The sequence below is a fragment of the Macaca thibetana genome, chromosome 2 (genome assembly GCF_024542745.1).
Source record: "Macaca thibetana thibetana isolate TM-01 chromosome 2, ASM2454274v1, whole genome shotgun sequence".
Lineage (NCBI taxonomy): Eukaryota > Metazoa > Chordata > Mammalia > Primates > Cercopithecidae > Macaca > Macaca thibetana.
Window position 1 is genome coordinate 27,476,989 of NC_065579.1, and position 13,193 is coordinate 27,490,181.

At 37.7% G+C, this 13,193-nt stretch overlaps 1 protein-coding gene and 1 long non-coding RNA gene across 4 annotated transcripts in view; one reads left to right on the forward strand and one right to left on the reverse strand.

Annotated features, from left to right (window-relative positions):
• Positions 1–13,193, forward strand: part of LOC126946724 (non-histone chromosomal protein HMG-17-like) — a 1,084,902-nt gene that overhangs the window by 83,980 nt on the left and 987,729 nt on the right. The gene's annotated exons all lie outside the window — the stretch shown is intronic.
• LOC126946745 (uncharacterized) overlaps positions 1–13,193 on the reverse strand; it is a 71,338-nt gene that overhangs the window by 43,157 nt on the left and 14,988 nt on the right. For all 3 annotated transcript variants that reach the window (XR_007722748.1, XR_007722749.1, XR_007722750.1), the window contains 2 exons: positions 11,996–12,094; positions 6,810–7,209 (listed from right to left, as the gene is read on the reverse strand). This is a non-coding gene — a long non-coding RNA (uncharacterized LOC126946745). The remainder of the gene's footprint in view (positions 1–6,809; positions 7,210–11,995; positions 12,095–13,193) is intronic.

Consider the following 13,193-nt stretch of genomic DNA (forward strand, 5'->3'; position numbering starts at 1 on the left):
TTACAACCTTTTTGCTATGTTATTATTTTATACCTAGAAAGCTCATAAAGGGCAGGCACTTTCAATGTTTACTTCATTTTGCAAGTCATAAAACCCTATAGTAAGAAAAAACAAGTGTTTGCCGATTATTGATCCCAGAGGAATCTGCAGAGTCTAAACTCCCCTGAGGCCCATCTGTAAGGAATAAAGACTCAGGGCATCTCTATTTTTTTTTTTCAACTTTCTATCTTTCCTTCCCCAAAATAAATTTTAAAAACCTTGTTTTTTATTTATTTTGGATAAAAGCAAGCCAAATCCACTTTGTCTGACCTTCCCTTATTTATCCTGAGCTCCTGTTACTCTCACACCCTTGTGCAGGAGCCTGCTCTGCCTATTGTAAATGCAAAATCTCTACGTGGGCTCTTCACTCCCTCTCTGCCTTTGCATATACTATTCCCTTTATGTGAAAATCCTAGCTTAGCCCCTCTGACCTATCTGTTGAACTCTGACTCATCCTTTGGGAAATCCATGAGGAACTACTCATGGAGAACTTCTGCATTCTACAGAATCAGCAACTGCAACCTCTGTGCCCAGTGACCCTTAGTCCATGTCTCTTATACAGCACTTACCACATTATATTATCATTTTCTGTTTTTGCACACCTCCCCAGTTAGATTCGTCCAAGATGTGCCTTTCTTGGGAAAGCTTTTATCAATATTTAAAAAGAGATAACCATGGAGAAAACTACCCTGCTGGAGCTGACATATTTGACTGTAAGGCTGTATGAATTTGGATGGTGTTAGTGGCAAAACCAATATGCTGAGGATAGCAAGAAAACAGATGGAACAAAATTGGTCCTTGACAAAACCATTAAAAATCCAAATTAACCATCCCAAAAGCTTTACACCTCTGGACAATGTTACATGTCTGATAGCAACATTTTTACTTATTTTTAAGCCACTTTGAATTTTATTCTCTATTTCTTGCAAACAACTCATCCTAATTGACACAGATACTAAAATTATCATTAAAATAACTATATTTCAGCTCTAAGGTAATCTTGAACAAGAGACACACCCTCTAAACTTGAGTTTCCCCATTTTGAAGTAGGTTTAATAATGCCTAGGTTTGCAGTGTTATTTGAAAATAAATAATACAATTTACATAAAAGCACTGTGTTAGTTACAAAATCCAGGAAGAAAATTCTAATGTCCCCTCAGGAACTACAGAAGTAACATAAATAATGAACTATTTAAGACAACAATATGTACTACGCTGCTTTCATTTTTTTTTTTTTTTTTTTTTTTTTTTTTTTTTTGAGACAGAGTCTTGCTCTGTCATCCAGGCTGGAGTGCAGTGGCACAATCTTGGACACACTGCAACCTCTGCCTCCCGGGTTCAAGCAATTCTCCTGCCTCAGCCTCCTGAATAGCTGGGATTACAGGCATGCACCACCACACCTGGCTAATTTTTGTACTTTTAGTAGAGACAGGGTTCCACCATGTTGGTCAGGCTGGTCTCGAACTCCTGACCTCGTGATCTGCCCGCCTCAGCCTCCCAAAGTACTGGGATTACAGGCATGAGCCACCGTGCCCAGCCTAACCTGTTTTCATTTTGACCAAGCATAATAACTGCCTAGTTTTATTGCCTTTTAACAGACAGTGATGTCAAACAGAGCAGTGAAAAGACTAGCTCCTATTTATTAACTAACTGTTTTTGACTACTGTAAAAGTTTCTATTACTAGAAAGTATTACTAAACACTCTATTTATCCAAAGATCTGTAAACTATTTTATTCCCCTTATACTAAGCCCTCCAAATTCAAATACATTTAAAATAGAAACAAAATTCATGGCAATTAGCTTAAAATGTTGCACTCTAAAACATAGCACCAAATTATTTAACACTTTTCCTCCCATTAAAAATGGGTCATGTTCCCTCCCCTTGAATCTGGGCAGGATTCTTTCTGTTTCAACCAATTGCGTATTATAAAAGTGATGCCATCATGTGTCTTCCAAGGATAATTGTTTTAAAGCCACAATGTTTCCCCCTCTTTATCTTAGAATCCTTGCTTTCTGGCCACTCTCACAGATGCTCCTTCCTGGGAACCAGTGGTCATGGCCATGGCCATGGCCATGCTCTGAGAGAAGCCCAAGCCACACAGAGAGTTCCTGAACATTGTGTAACAGAAAATGCTATTCCTATAGGGCCCTATCTGAGATAGGCCCCGCAAAATCTGTAAGCCTAATTAAATGGTGATTTTAGGCCACTAAAAGTTTTCTATATAGCAATAGATTAGAAAAAGACAAATTTCGTCTTGATAATTGTTCAAAAAACGTTATGTTTAAAACTGTAAATATGTTCATTAATTGAAGTTATTAGATTTTCTGATTTCACTCATTAACTCAGAATTTTAAAACCGGAAGGAACTTATAGATTATCAAGAACTAAGTATCTCAGTTAAACAAGAAAGTTAAATGACTTACTAAATCTCACATAGATGTATAATGGCAGATCTATAATTAGAAAACAAAATTTTTAATGAGCAGTCAATGTGTAATTGTTTGTAAAATGAGGAGTAAGCCTTTCCCCTATACTTTTTAAAGAGAATTGTACCTAAGTAGCTAGCATAGTAAGAAAATAATATCCCCTTTTATTGTTACTGGAATGAAGACTTCCCTTACGCAAGAAGAAATTACTTATGAGTAACATCAAAGGCATTTTAAAAAATCTACCTGTGGAAAAAAAAAATGTCCTTTTCAAATTCATGCCAGATTCATGATTTTCTATATATATGCAGCATATCTATGAAAATATAGTTTATTACTACACCAATTAGAGGTTATTCAGAATGTAGAGTCATTTAAGAAATAAATTAAATAAATTTAGCTTATAACGTAGCTAAATTAATTGTCTGTTTGGATTTTAAGAAAATACTACTGGCCAGGTGCAGTGGCTCATGCCTGTAATCCTAGCACTTCGGGAGGCCAAGAGCAGCTCACGAGGTCAAGAGATCGAGACCATCCTGGCCAACATAGTGAAAGCCCGTCGCTACCAAAAATACAAAAATTAGCTTGGAGGCATGGAGGCACGCACCTGTAGTCCCAGCTATTCAGGAGGCTGAGGCAGGAGAATCACTGGAACCCAGGAGGCAGAGGTTGCAGTGAGCTGAGAATGCATCACTACATTCCAGCCTGGTGACAGAGCAAAACTCCATCTCCAAAAAAAAAAGAAATACTGATAATAGAGGTGACGGTACTGGTTGTCTCATGGCCTGAAAGGTTAGCTCAGGTCTCAGAACTCCTATTTTCTTTAATGACTCATTATGAACCTAGTAACACAGAAGCTTCGAACACTAAGAATGTTGTGGCAGAGGTTGGGTAGATGCTTATCAAGTGTTTTTCTTCTCCATGTGCACAGAGTTAAGCTATATTTCCTAGTCCTCTACCTCTAGGCAAGGCCAGTGTGACAATTTTGTGCCAATAACATTTATTAAAAGTAATACATCACTTTGGGACCAATGTAGAAGTAGCAGGCCAACTCTAAAGTTGTCCCCTGTAATGCCTTTCTTCCAATTTTGATTCCCTTACATTAATTAATTTTTTCTCTTTAAATATGAGATTGCCTAGTGACTTTCTTCTACCCAATTAAATACATCAAAGTCATTTCCATGATTACATAAGAGCATCACGTCCCTCTTGCTAGCAGATGCTCTCCCTCGCCAAGTTTGTTGAAGTGAGCTGCCATGTTGGAAGAGCCTCATATAACAAGTAACTAATACCCTCAGTCCAACAGCCTTTAAGGAACTTAATTCTGCCAACAGCCATGCAAGTGCAAGTGTGCTTGAATAAGGATGCTTTCTCATTTGGGCCTTCAGGTGAGCCTTCAGCTCTGGATGACAACTTAATTGTAGACTTCAGATAGACTATGAAACAAAGGACCCAGTCAAGTCATGTCCAGATTCTTAACCTATAGAAACTATGAGATTATAAATGTGTGTTGTTTCATCCTGATAAACTCTGGCATAACTCATTATGCAGGAAAAATTAATAAGGCAGCTAAATGGATGGGCTTTATCATGTTCCCTCTTCCTTGACCCATCTGCTGACTAGAAAACAAAATGACAGCACAGCAACCTTGATACTACAGGCTAGAGATGGTGGAGCCCCAGCATGAAAGAATGCTGGATCTCTGAAGGACTGGATAGAGCAAACCTTCCCTCCTACACCTTGACAATAAGAGAAATAAGTAAGCTGTTATTTGGTTAAGTCACTGATATTAGGAAATGTTTGTTGCAGCAGCTAGCTTCATTTGTCCTAAAAAACTTAAATCTAATGGAAGCTTAGGGCTTCTAGCAACATGCTTATAAAGTATTTACTAAATGTAATTAAGATAGTAATATCTCTTATTAATACTAAATTTTCCTCTTCACTATCAAAAGTTGTTCCCTGAAGGCCTCACATATTTTCATCTTTGTTCTTTTGTTCCTCCTATTCTCTCTCCATCAAATACCCTCCTTACTACATTTTCTGCTTAGAGAGCTCTTACAAATTCTTGAGTGACTTTTGTTTTTTTTTTTTTTTTTTGAGATGGGAGTCTCACTCTGTTGCCCAGGCTGGAGTGCAGTGGCACGATCTTGGCTCACTGCAAGCTCCGCTTCCTATGTTCACGTCATTCTTCTACCTCAGCCTCCGAGTAGCTGGGACTATAGGCACCTGCCACCATGCCCAGCTAATTTTTTTGTTTTTGTTTTTGTTTTTTAGTAGAGACAGGGTTTCACCATGTTAGCCAGGATGGTCTCAATCTCCTGACCTCGTGATCCACCCGCCTCGGCCTCCCAAAGTGCTGGGATTACAGGCGTGAGCCACTGCACCCAGCTTTGAGTGTCTCTTTAATGTCTATTCTGAAGCATCTACAACAGCTACAGGCAGAATCACATTTCACTCGCGCTAAAGCTATATGACTATTAAAAATAGCTTTAACATTTTCCTTATTAGTGTAACTTTTTGAAAGGAAAATTAGTAATATCTATCAACATTAAAATGTTGATAGATATCACTTAGTCTAACATTTCCACTGCTAAAATTTTATTTTAAGGATACAGAGCTTAAAGATACACATACTTAAGCATTTATTGCAGCAATGTTTAAAACTGAAAAATAGTGAAACAACCTAAATACTCATTAATAGGAAACTGGTTATGGTGATTATGGTGGATCTATATGATTTATATATGCAGATAGGAAAAAATTTCCAAGATTAGTAAAACAAATACATTTAAAAACTGACATAAACACATGTACAACTTTTCCTCTTTGTATAAAAGTGATGTACATACATATATATACACACATATTCACCTGTATATACATGGAAATTATGAATGGATATACAATTAGTTGTACTTTTGAAAGGCAATGGAAGCAAAGTTAAGGATAATTTTTTATTGTTCTTATAATTTATAAGGTTTTAAAAATGTTTTAGGTAATAAAAAGAAATAGCCATTATATGGGACATTGTTGAATTAATTGTAACTTCTATATTGTATAATATTATGAAACAAAAAGAATAAGTTAGGCCTTTGTAATGGAATGGATAATGGCCACTTGATATCAGGTCCTAATACCTAAAACCTATATATAAAACTTTTTATGGGAAAACTTTGCATATGTGGTTAAGATAAGAATCTCAAGATGAGGAGATCACGAACTGGATTATCCTGGTAGGCCCTAAATGCAATCACATGTTTTCTTACAAGAGAGAGGCAGAGGGAGATCTGATAAAAACAGAAGAGGCAATGAGACCATGAAGGCAGAGATTGGAGTAATGCAGCCACAAGCCAAGGAATGGAAGTAGACACCCGAAGCTAGAAGGAGCAAGCAACAGATTGATTCTCCACTAGAGCCTCCAGAGGGAGCACAGCTCTAACTACACCTTGATTTCAGCTCAGCGATGTTGATTTCGGATTTCTTGCCTCTACAGCTGTGCAAGAATAAATTTTTATTGTTTTAAGTTTGTGGTTAATTTGTTGTAGCAGCATCAGGAAACTAATAGAGACTTTATCATTTGATTTAGAGATTTTTTTTGGTGTATTATAAGTGTGATAAGTAAGGTACAAATAAGTGAGGGAGGAAAAAAGAAGAATAATAAACCAAAGAGAAAACTGTAGAATAGTTCATATGACACTAAACATTAAAACAATATTTATGACTTAACCTCATTCCTTCAAAATTGTATATACGTATTCACAAAGAGATTTGCAAATGGATTGTTATCAAAACAATAATGCTACTTATTTCATGATGAAGGCAGGTGATTTTTAACTTCTTATATAATTTATTACAATAAGCATTAATTGTATCACCATAAAGAAGTAAAAAAAAGAGAAAAGTGAAAAAGTCTTTGTGAGAGTTGTCTTTGCCAAAGGTAGCTTCAACAAGCATCCCTGTTCACATGTTGATCCTTACACAGTGTGACACTAATACTCCTCCATTGAGAGGTGGAGTCTATATTCTCTGTTCTTGAATCTGGAGGGTGCGTAAAAGAAGTCCAGCTACACTGAACCCACCGTCCTGGAGATATTACATGGAGAAACCACATAAAGATAGAGATGCCCAAGGAACATCGAGTCCTAGTGATAAGTAGGTAAAACAGCTCTCTGAGGGTAAAAAAGAGGCCTTCATTTGTAGCACTTGCTTATTTGCATGGTCAACTTCAAGCTTCAACAACTGAAAGCTCATCTCACAAAATTCCTGAATGTTTAATAATTAGACCTTGTAAGTTGGTTCAAATTGGCCCTACTGTCACCAAATTGAACTGGGGTCTACTCACCCTGTGCAGTAAGGTCAAATATCCACATGGAGGTTTTCCGGTAGAAGAATGGAGGACTTTATTTACAGGACACCAAGCAAGGGGCATCAGGAAGCTCTCACTTAAGACTTGATATCCCTGATGGCTTGCAAGCAAGAGTTTTTAAAGGCAGAGGTAAATTTCAGGAAAGCAGAAGTCTCAGGCAAAATCGTAAATCAATACATGGAGGTTACACGTTGGTTTGGACTTTAAAAAGGCAAGATATCTTGAAGCGAGAGCTTACAGGTCACCGGGAGATTCAAGATTTTCTGATTTGCCATTGGTTAAGGAAGGGAAGCTTTCTAAAGATTTGAGGTCGGCAGAAAAGAACATTGGGTCTGGCCCAGGGATGTGACTTCCTCCAGGCCCTTCAGGAAAAAAACTAGAACAAAGAGCAACAGTTAGAGTTCAGTCCTCAAGTCCCCCTTATGTGAAGTCTACATGCCAGTGGATTCATTTGGTGGGGGTCTGGGTTTCTGAAAAACAACTCAGAGACATACGTTAAGATGTTATCTTTAGTTTCTATCAGGAACCAAACATCTCATGACTCTAACATCCTTGGCTATTGTTTTAAGCTACTATTACCTTCTTACTTATCAAGTTACTCATTTACTTCTCAGGGCTAGCTAGGGGCCTGAAATTTCCCTTGAAGGAATTCAAGATTTTCCTTTATTTCTATGCTTTGGGTGGGGTGTGTGTGTGTGTGGAGGGTGCCAGCAGGGGTCTCTGCTATGAGGAGTCCCTGCTCCATCTCACTACCACTCCACCATCTAGCCTCCAGTTGTTTGTCTTTCCAATCCCAACATGAGACACCACAGGGAATAAGTGAAATGACCTCAATCCTGACCACAGTCTGATTGTAACCTCATTACAAACTTCACACTAGAACTGCACAGCTGAGCCGCTCCTGAGTTCCTGACCCACAGAAAATGTGAGGGATTTGACAGCAGTCGTAATAACTGAAACTGTCTTCCATGTTAAAGTCTTTGTAGTAATACCCACTGGCAAGAAAACTGGGGGCCCTGTTCATCATTTATGTGGGAGCCACGTTAGACTAAGAATTACTTCTTCAGGGGAATCTTTATCCTAACTGAGTGAATTCTCTCACCCCACATCCTTAGGGTCTAGGGTGGGCATTTTATTTAGGTATATATCCTTGTCAAGCTCTCTATTTTCATGAGGATGTCACCAGTTTGTCTCATGGTGAAAACTCTTCTCTCAATTGCCTATTGAAAATACTTACACTATACCCCAAACATATTTGTATGTATATCCTGACATTCTTGCCCTATAGAAGTCACACTGTCTCTGGGAACTGCCGTTAGTAATTCCAGGTTTTTTCTACATGAAAGTATACGTGTGCACTCTCAATTCTTACAGTGTAACTCTATTTCCCACTGTTGCCATAAAAACCTACAACAACATTAATCACACTGTTGTCCCCTCCAAGTTTCCAGGAAATGTTTAGCTTAATGTTATCTGAAAATATACAGATTTTTCTGTGCTCTTATCCATTAGACTGTGGTAGTTAACAACCTGGAACCTGGAACCAAAATATTTGGATTTGATTCCTGGCTCTTCCATTTACTTACTATAACTTTATACGCAATTTATTAATCTCTTTCTTTCTTGTTTTCCCCACACACAACGGAGAAATTAAAAATTGAACCTGCATAAAGGATTGTTTATTAGGACTAAATAAAACTGTATATGCCATGCCCTTTCACCAGCGTCTGCCAAGATGGGACTCAGTAAATATTCGTCATTAGTTTTCACAGCATTTATGAAACTGTGAAATTAAAATGTTCTAAGCATTGTGTGTGATACGTGGGGACAATAATTTCTATTTCTTCAATCTAAGAAGTACTTGTGTGTGCCTTCAGCTCACAAAACTGAGAACAGCCTATCAAGGTTACATGTCCAGAAATACCTACCCACCTCACCCATCCACAAGGCCTACCCCAGGTTTATAAAGTTTTCCTACCATCTGCCACTTCCACAGATTATGACATTGTAAGGTGACAGCCAGAAGGCAAATTTGAAAACTGGGATACACAATCCATGAACTCATTTACACTAATTAACCCTTTAGCTCCAATTAGCTGGGCAGATTGGCTATCTGCTCATAGTCATGTCTCTCCATTTAAGAAGCAGTGATTATGGGTCCAATATATGCTTGGCTCTGGATTACAGATGTCAGAGATGGGTAGGCATAGTTTCTACCATTGGGAAGTGCATAGATCAAGTTACAGTACAAGGAAATCAAGTACAGTTCAGAATACAGATTATCATAAAGAAGAGGGAACAGGTATCAAATAAGAGGGTATTGAAGAATCCACACTCATCATGAGTAGATTGGAGAGAGGTGGTCAAGGCTGGGAGGATATTCAGCACCAATATCTCTTTGAAGATTTTATCCAGAATTGCTTCTATGTGTGTCTGCAGGCTGCCAAATTTAAATTACTTTTCTGTCAAGTTTTGGATTCCTAATATATGCAGATAACCCACACAATGTAAAATAGTCATTAAGTTATGCTGCATTTATCCTGGGAGGGACCAGGAATTGAGAAGGGGGAAAACTCCATGTATGAACTAACATCAGTAAGAGGGGCCTTTGAAAAGACAATGTGCTGTGAATATACGTGGAGAGGTTTCCTGATTTGTATTTAGGCACATAACCTAATGAAACCACCACTAAAAATGTATCCCAGTAACAATCCCTATGTGCTGCTGTGCGCTATGCTTTGCATACTTCTGTCAATTAATGCTGAAACCATTTTAGGAGGTATTCCATATTCCCAGTTTCACTGAGAAGGAAACTGAGTCTCAGGGAAGTTACACTAATTGCTCAAGGTCACATAGCTCATATGGTGCTGAGCAGAAATACTGAACCCAGATTTTTTCCCAAGGCCAAAGATTCTTTTATGAGAGAGGCTCCCTGCTAGCATTCATCCAACTAGGGAATGAAAGATGCATGAATTGTTATTTCACACACATCCCACCACTATCTATGCTTCTACTTCGTCCATTCAACAGGCAAAGCCAATCTGGTACACATCTGATGCCTTGCTTGAATTTCTTTTGGAAGGCGTAAACGATGACGTTAGTACCAACTGTTCTGAGCAGCTGCAGAAAATCATTAACCCAAATTGCTCATTACACCTTTATAGACACCAAGCAAATCTGCCTGCTAAACACAGATATAAATATAATGGGTAATAATGGTGATGAGACATGATAAAAATAAGCAAGGCTGAAAGGGGTGGAAAAGAGCTTCAGAAGGAAATTCTCCCTATTATACTTTGCCTTGTCCACAAAGGGCACAAAAGACTCAATTTTTAAAAAATATTTTGAACAAATTTATCCCACCACGCCTAAATCACAAGCTTGGCTTCTTTTCACTGACTGTATTATTGTAAACAACAAAGGTGGGAAAATCTCACTTGGGGCAAAAGAACAGATTAAAGAAAAGCTGTTTTAGAAGCCTTCGTAAAATTAATAGTAGCTGCCATTTTATGGCTGGGAAGTTCTCTCTGACACACAGGACAGACATCAATGTGGGTGAGGGGCCAAATCAGCATTGCCTTTACACAGAAAGACCTTGAATGAAGGACTTGCTGCCAGCTAGAATGCAATAGGGTCCGGGCTAGCCTTCCTTCTCCAGAGCTGCTCTGAGTGGCAGTTTGAATTGCCCTGCCAAATCCCTCTGCCTTGCTCTTTCTAAAAAAAGAACAAGGGGAAAGATGAGGCGAGTCAGAGCAACAATCCACGCCTCAGCAGATTGCAGTGCCACTGCAAATGTTAATATTTTTAATGTCAATGTGGAGGCTCCTGTTTGAAATTCAGTGGGGAACTAAAATTAATGTAAGCCTGCTTAAGAATGTCAAATGAATGTTCATCATATTTAAGAGAGTGTTTGTGCAACTTGAAAATGATGGCAATAAAAAGTGGAGGGCTTGGGCTGATAATCACATTTTTTTTTTTTTTTAGGAATAAGAGCAAGTATTTGAAGGTATTTGTGAAAAAAATACAAATTGTGGAAGAAATTTTGGAAAGAATAGGTGCTCTTCTTGCTGGGGAAAAAAAATAAAGAATGCATGCAAAGGCTTTACATGATAGTGGGCAATTTGATTTTTTAAAAGAGGGTATTTTGGAAGATGAGGGGGAAAGTGACCCCAATTCTCCACCTCTGCCTGTCTATACATTCCTTGAAATGTGATTTTGCATCTCTTCCTATCAAGATGTGGATTCTCTTTCTGCCCCCCCTTAAATTGGGCTAGCCTTGTGACTTGCGTTGGCTAACAGAAGCAGCAGAAATGACCAGATGTCAATTCCAGGCCCAGGCTTCAGGAGACCTTGCACAGATTCACAGTCTCTCTGGGAATCTTGCCACTGGCATCAGAAAAACTTGGGTTTACCACTAGATGGACCCAACAGAGCCAAGTACCCCAGCTGAGGCCCTCCTGGACTGGCCAGCCCCCAGCTGATCACTGCAGTCACAGGACTGAGGCCTGTTGATATCAGCCAAGCCCAGCCTAGATGACAGAACTGCCCAGTTGTACCATAGATTTTGAGAAATAATAAATAATTCTTGTTTTAAGGCACTAGGTCTTGAAGTGTTCTGTTTCATAGCAATAACTTGAAACAGTATGTATCTATAACATACTAAACTTAGTGTTAGGGGAAGTTTTGAGGAAAACTGAACCCCTGGGTACAGGAATAAAAACAACCCTTTTTACGTAATGATTCTGCAGTTATTTCTTAGAGTCTATAAATGGTTACAGTTGGAGATGGACCATGTAAGACATCATACCATACATCTGACATTAATCCATGTCCTTTGGCAGCAATCTATTTCTTCCTTCCCTCGTTAAAATTTCCAACCTAATTTAAACAGTAGGTTTTCTACTAGAAATCCAGCTGAGGTTTGAACAGGACCTAATCTGAAATGAGGTCTCTTTTGGCATTTTAAAAGCTATAATTTGACATAATTAGCCATTCTTGTCGGTGCTGCATGTCACCTTAACCACAATCTTGTGTAACTGGTAGAAGTGAGTTTATAAAGTTCTTCAGCATTTTAAGTAGCTTTTCTCCTAATCAAGAAATACAGGGGAAAAATAAGATAAGGAGTGAATATTAACAATGGAAACCACAGTTTGCTATTTTACCTGTGAAAACTGATTTCCTTCTGGCTTTTTTAAACTTCTTTAAAATAGCTAACTCAGTTTCCTCTATTTACCTTGCTTAAAGAGAATCTTAAAACATATCTGTTAAGAGAAAAATCAGTAGAAATCTGAGTTACTCCTTCCCTATGAACACTCCAACCTCTGACACAGATACATTCTTTCTCCCTCCTTAAGTTCCAAAACATCCGCTATTTAGTGGCATAACAAAGTGTTAAGTCTGGTTTTGTTACTTAGTTAATAAAATGATGTGAGTCATGCTTCAAAATGTGAGCTTAAATCATATATATTAAATAATAATTCAGTTAATCTCATCTACCTCACTGCTTCCAAATATTGTTTTCACCCTAAGAGACTGAGAAATCTCTTTAAAACTAATTTTTGGGAAAGAAATTGCTCTTACGGGGAATTTAAGCTCACAGCAATAATGATGGGTTTTGTGCTTACATGTTTTACAACTAAATGATACTTGCCATTTGCATATCATTTAAACTTTTTTTTTTTTTTTTTTTACATATAATTTCCTTTTAACGTTGGTGAGCTAACAGCACCCTTCCAGGCACAATGCTAGCAATTCAGGCTCGCCTTTGATACCTACCTTCTAGTTCTCCAAAATCAGTTTGTGATAAATTATATGACAAATAAATTTTTAAAATGCTTATTTAACTGAGCTTTGGGAGCTTTAACTAAATAATGAAAAGAAAAATAATCGCTGAGTTTAATAGATATTGATGGAGTTATGTTGCAAAATTCTACTTATTCTTTCAATATATGGTATTAGCTGAATATTTATAGCTAGGTCAACACATAGTTTCAATGATATGTAAATATATGTGAGATGCATATTTTGTACATACAAATTTTGAAGGTTATTATTAAAGTGAAACAGAACTTAAAGTTAGAAAAAAAATCAAAAATTGTTGAAGAAATTAGAAAATACTCTGTGAGAGCACGATTTGATTGCCTTTCATGTGCACGTCTCTTCACACAGAAGGACCAAACATACTAATCACAAGTATTGCTTTTATTTTTGACACTGTCAGAACCTCACTAAGAAGCCACAGACATTTATTTACCCTCTTTGTGCCCCATGTGTTAAATGGATGTGCTAATCATTTCCGTTTACTGCACTAGGAGTTTGTAACTCAATTTAGAAAACAAATCTTACTCAAAATATCTTACT